The sequence below is a fragment of the Brassica oleracea genome, chromosome C2 (genome assembly GCF_000695525.1).
Source record: "Brassica oleracea var. oleracea cultivar TO1000 chromosome C2, BOL, whole genome shotgun sequence".
In the NCBI taxonomy this organism is placed as follows: domain Eukaryota; kingdom Viridiplantae; phylum Streptophyta; class Magnoliopsida; order Brassicales; family Brassicaceae; genus Brassica; species Brassica oleracea.
The window spans coordinates 11820664-11826744 of record NC_027749.1 but is presented as its reverse complement, the minus strand read 5'-3'; the positions used below and the strand labels follow the sequence as shown (position 1 = coordinate 11826744).

Here is a 6081-nt window from a genome sequence, read left to right as displayed (position 1 = left end):
AAACTCCTCTTGTATATTCCATCCGTTCCTAAAAGATGTATGTTCTGGAAAAAAAAATTATTTCAAAAAGATACATTTTTTTACTTTTCCAATGTATGATTTTATGAAAAATTGTAAGTTTCAAAAAAATTATTGGTGTTTATTAAATTTCTATTGGCTAAAAATTATGAAAAATCGTTATTCACAAAAAACAATGCATATTTAATGAATTTTTTTAATATATGTGAAAAGTCTAGAATATGCATCTTTTAAAAACAGAGACAGTATATGAAAATGTAAACGTTGACCAATCTTCTTAATCATATACATTTGCAATAAATCAGAACAAACAGTCTCAAGCACCACCAATCTACAATTAATTACTCTGAAGTATGCACTCAGGACCGGTCCTGGGCAAAGCCTAACGAAATATTGGCATTAGGTCCCAAAAATTTTGAAAAAAATTACATAGAAAAAAGTTCCCAAAATTTTTTGTTTAGGCCCCCAAATTTACAAAAAAAAATTTTAGCTGGAATTTTTTTAAAATCGCCTGCAACCCCCTGGATCTCAGGGCCAGCGCACTTCATATACCGCAATAAAACCTTAACTTCGAAGTTTCAGAGTGTAAAAGAGAGATACACCGGGATAAACCTCAAAACCATGAGTTATAATTCGCGTTTACATCGTAATTTTGGGAACAACGCTATTATGTTTCCTTAACACAGCATTGTTGGTTTTCACAAAGTCTTAATTTTTTTAGATATTAACTTCAGAAATTTCCGTATATTAAAAAGTTAGCACAATTGTCTATATTAATATAACAAACTAGTAATCTATTATGTATAATAATTTTAGGGATATATATGCATGTTTGTTAATTTCATTTTTATGGTTTCTTACACGTCATTATTTGATTATCATGGATCAAAACATAGGATCCGATTCTTACACGAGAAAAAGGCCAAAAAAAATCAGAAGTTTCCAAAACACAAATGCAGTATTTACATGGTTATTTTTTTGACTAAAAAGTATTTACATGGTTATTGACAAAAAAAAGATACAATAGCAAATGAAATGATGGAAAATTCTTGGTTTAAAGATCAAAGGTATACAGGTTTTTACATTAAGTAAATAATAGAGAAAAAAGAGAGTAAATAATAGAGAAGTAGATAGATCATAATATAATCATGGTAAAAAATTAAAACGAAAGACTGTTTTTATATTTCATTAAAAATTTCTTTCAGGACTACCGTACGAATATTGTTTAAATAGTTAAAGTCCTAAATTCATTAGAGAAACATACATTAAATATAAACAAAACAAGAAAAAAAAACACAAATGCAAATTTAACATAAAATTTTATATGATTTACTACAAAATTTGAGACTGATCTTGATTCCAAACTAAAGAGAGAAGAGTGAGAATTTAATATTATAAGATCGACCTATAAACAAAATTATTAGTGTCGTAGGCTGTACGAAAATATAAACATGTTCCATCAAGAAAAAAACAAAGCAAATACCATATGCAAATACACTAATGTTGTTACAAAAAGAAATAAATTTTAATTTTAATTTTTAAGCAAACAAAGAGGTAGGTGCATTATTGACTATGTACACAAGGAAGAATGTTATAAACTTATAATTAATGTAACTAAAGTTTACAGTCATGTGACATAAAAAATGTATACACAGTACAACTCTACTAAATCAACCGAGAATATTATTTATAAAATTTAGAGATAAAGTTATCAAAATAAAAAACTAGTACTTAATCACTGAGATCTGTCTAGATGAAGAAGATAATTAATATCAGAATGTACTAATCTAATCTGATTAATTCAGCAAAGAAAATATCAAAAAGGAGGGGGTCACGTGCGCACGTGCCGTCAGCAGTGAGTCGGTGCGTCACTTATCGTGAGGAAAGCGAACCGCACGAATCGCGGGACCGTGCTTTCTCTGCTTGCAACACTCTTCACGTCCTCTTTCAGAGACCACGCGCCATCTCACGCACATCCAGTAGATTTTAGGATTGAAATCACACAGATCTTAAAATGGTTATACCAACTGGCTAGAAAATACGCAAATAAGACAATGGCCATGTTTGTTTACATGCCACGTCGATGTCCGTCTGCGATTTGTGACTAAAAGGGTGTTTGTTACGTTGTGGTTTTGTGATCTACAACTAACAACCAATGTTGTTCGTTTTGTTTTCATAACTATCTGAACTTTTACTTTTAATTTATTAATTTTTCAGTGATTTTCAAAATCGTATTTACGATTGGTCGCACAATATCAAAACGAACAACAATTTGTAACTTGTAATATGTGTCATGATTGCGCAATCAGTCACGTGATACCAAAACAAACAACAACATATGACCTACGATTTGCGACTAATCACAAGTCACGTGCAAACAACAAAATATATTTGTTTAAGAAGATGATTGTTTGTAATTTTTGAAATGGTTTTTGGTTTTTGTTTTTCAAAAACTACTTTATTTTCCAATCAAGATTATGAAGAAATAGATTTCTCTAGAATATAGGAAAACTAGCTTTTGAAATAACTGTTTAGTTGTAAACAAAAACCAAAATCTGGATTTTACTAGTTTTACGACAGTAGTTAACGTTGGCTTTTGCATATTTTTTTATTTTTAGAAATTTAAAATTTTAGTGGCAACTCTTTTTTTCTTATTGCATGGTTATGTATTTCCAATTTACATTCACAAGCATCATCTAGTCACCGTTAAAATCCATAAACTTTATTAAATTAAAATAATACAAATTTCAACGTCCAACAACGAAAGAACAACAATATTTTTATTTGATATAACATTTTAAAACACAACAATCTTTTATCGTTCACATGCAATAATATAATTTATTTGTTTTAGAATTTCAGTGATAGCATATTTTAAATCACATGATACAAAATTATAAATTGAAAAATCTTATTGGTTAAAGACCAAAAATTTATTGAAAAATATTATATTAAATTAATATTGCAGATTAATACAAAATGGTACATGAGTTTAGTTATACTTATAAAATTAATTAGATATTTTAAAAGTTTATTTTAGTTAAAATGAAATAAAAATTTAATTTTAAAATAAACACGGTATTAACTAAATATTTAAAAGTTTTGTTTAAGTGAAAATGAAATATGTATTTATTTGAAATAAACATTGAATTACTTAAATATTTAAAAAGTTTATTTTAATGAAAAAATAAATATATATGTATATTGTAAATAAAAAGATATGAATTTTTTTTATTCAGATATAATTTCAGAGTAAATATAGGAATATCTATTTGATTTTGTTGTTTTAGAATAATTCAAGTAATTTAAATATTTATACAAAGTTAATTGAAACAACTTTCTAAAAGGTAATCAAAATAAAAAAAATCACATATTAATTAAGTTATGACTTCTATTTTAATAGAATAAATATTTTAAATTTTATTATTTATTTTCAATAATAGGTATTTTACTATTTATAATATTTTAAATTTTATTATTTAAAAAAAACCAGAAACTAAAAACCAAAATCTAAAACCACCAATCAAGTTTTTCAAAAAACCAAATTCTAGTGCAAAATCAAAAATCAAAAACTAAAAATCAAAAACCAAAATCTAAAATCTAACAAAACAATCATCACCTAAGTAAGTGGTAATTGTATTTAAGTTTTTCAACGCTATTTTTATGCACGTCTATTACTATGAAAACTCTAATCGAGAATATATCAAATAATTTTGTACTATGTATAACTTATCTATTCTAAACAGATTGTTATGAGCTAATTAAAGTTACAAATTGTTTCTAATCAAATTTAGTAATTTTATGTCAAGTACCGCATTTTCTACAATTATAAAATAGGTCAACATACTACCTATTATAATTCTTTCTCACGATATTTAACTTGTAAACTAAGTTGTCTAGTTAAGTTGAATTTGTTGAATTTTGTATCAGTTTTGTTTAGTCACATAACATCTCATTTTATTCACAAAAACGAAAAATCAACGTTTTCAGAAAAAAAAATTATTGAATTTTCCTAATATAGTTTTTTCTTCGATTGTATTTTTAGTCAAAAACATTTTATTAAAATTTGAATGTATGAATTTTGACAAAAAACTATCTTGTACATTTGGTATGATCTAAAACGGCCAAATTATACATCTAAATCATCTATTTGCTAACAACATATTTTACATTCTAGTGCTCGTATATCGAATAATTTTCTTTACAGATTCCAATAACAAAATTGTTTAGGACATGAAATATTAGGGAGACACAAACAATGAAAAGAAATCTGAAAATAAGTTTTTTTTTCTAATTCAGACAGGCAAACACATTGCGCGTGGAGAAGTTAGAGCGCGTCATGTGAGGAAGAGCTAAAAACAACAGATGTGTGAGCATTCAACTAGGCTCCGCATTGACCGGCACGGGCCGATCTAACTCCTACCACGACCGTATCTATGGTGGGTCCTCCATCGTATCTTATTGTGTTTTATGAACATAGTATATATATAGTATTCGTTTATGTAGTTTAGTTTCACAATTAAGAAAAGAAAAGCAAGACTCATTCTCAGACGGTCAGAGAGGTCCTCACTCGTAAAAAAAAAAAGAATTCTTAGGACCTAAATATATACTAATAGTGAAATGACCCATTGTGAACTAATCCATTGTATCTTATCGTCGAACACCTATTATTGTTTTTATTTAAAGAGCCGCAATAATCGTACATATCACTTTTGAATTTAATAATTGTCCTTAGATTTTATTAATCATGCTTTTTCTTGATTACACACTTTAATTTGTTCTGATTTGAATTATATAAAGGGATAAAACAAGAAAGAAGTAATAGTTAACTAGAGAGGTAAATTATGGACAAAAATGAAAAAAACTGACGTAAAGAAAAACTAAATGGGCTGCATTTCCCCTTCGAAAATTAATCTGAATCTTTTATAGATTTGGGATATTCTAAGTTAATAAAAAAAACTAAAACTAAAACTAAAACTAAAGAGGTAGCTTAGAGCATGATTATCTCAAAGATCCATTTAGAGGTTTTTATTTTTTCTTTAATACTTTTAAGTAGTAAAAGTGACTTAAAGAAACAACATTAAGAAACCCAAACATTTTCATGCTTCATTGCAAGACCCTTAATTAAGGATTCTTAAAAAAAAAATATTTTCCTTGCAATGAAATGGCTGAGCTACCTCTAGTTTCCGATTAGTATCTTTGTAAGATTTACACTGCTATGTTGGTGTAGTTAATATTTTCCTTGATCTAAAATGCAGAAAGGTTTAGATGGCAAAAGTTCAAAGACAATGGAAGCCATGGACGAGGAGGAAGAAGGACCAGAGGAAGAAGAAGAGGAAAAGGAAGAGGATGAAGAGGAACACGGTGAAACACTGTGTGGAGCTTGTGGAGAAAACTATGCTGCTGATGAATTCTGGATATGCTGTGACATGTGCGAGAAATGGTTCCATGGGACATGTGTAAAGATCACTCCAGCTAGAGCTGAGCATATCAAGCATTACAAGTGCCCTTCTTGCAGCATCAAAAGAGCTCGACCCTAAAATGTTTCATTCCACTTAACTTATATCTTTCTGTCCACCCAAAATTGTAAAATGCAATTTTAATTAGGTTTGAGCACGTCAGTACTTGAATCCTCAATATAACTCCGTTTAACTCAACTTGTAGTATTTGATAATATATGTTTCACAAGGCCATGTCTTGTTTAAAATCTTGATAACCCAGTACAAATTTTTCACCTACTGATAAGATTACACCTGAACAACACATACACAGTTTTATTCCAACTATATTCAACCTAGAGTTCAGCTCTTGTGTTTCCGGAAACACCAAGAAGCATGGCCAGTTCCCCGCTCTCATGTGCGTCTACTGTATCTGAAAAACCAGAGACAAAACTATCAATTAGCAATTGTTGTCAACAACAAATACATTTTTTTGAAGGAAAAGGAGAAAGTAAAATTATTACCGTCTGAACCTCCGATGTGCTTTCCGTTAATGAAAACCTGTGGTACTGTTCGCCTTCCAACAATCTCTCCAAGTGCACTCTGGATACTCCCCCCCCCCCCC

At 28.8% G+C, this 6081-nt stretch overlaps 1 long non-coding RNA gene across 1 annotated transcript; it reads right to left on the bottom strand.

Moving 5' to 3' along the window:
• Positions 1-5665: 5665 nt before the first annotated feature.
• LOC106326265 lies at positions 5666-6081 on the bottom strand. The gene is made up of 2 exons (XR_001267186.1): positions 5981-6081; positions 5666-5889 (listed from the first exon to the last, which is right to left on the bottom strand). It is a non-coding gene; the product is annotated as an uncharacterized LOC106326265 (long non-coding RNA).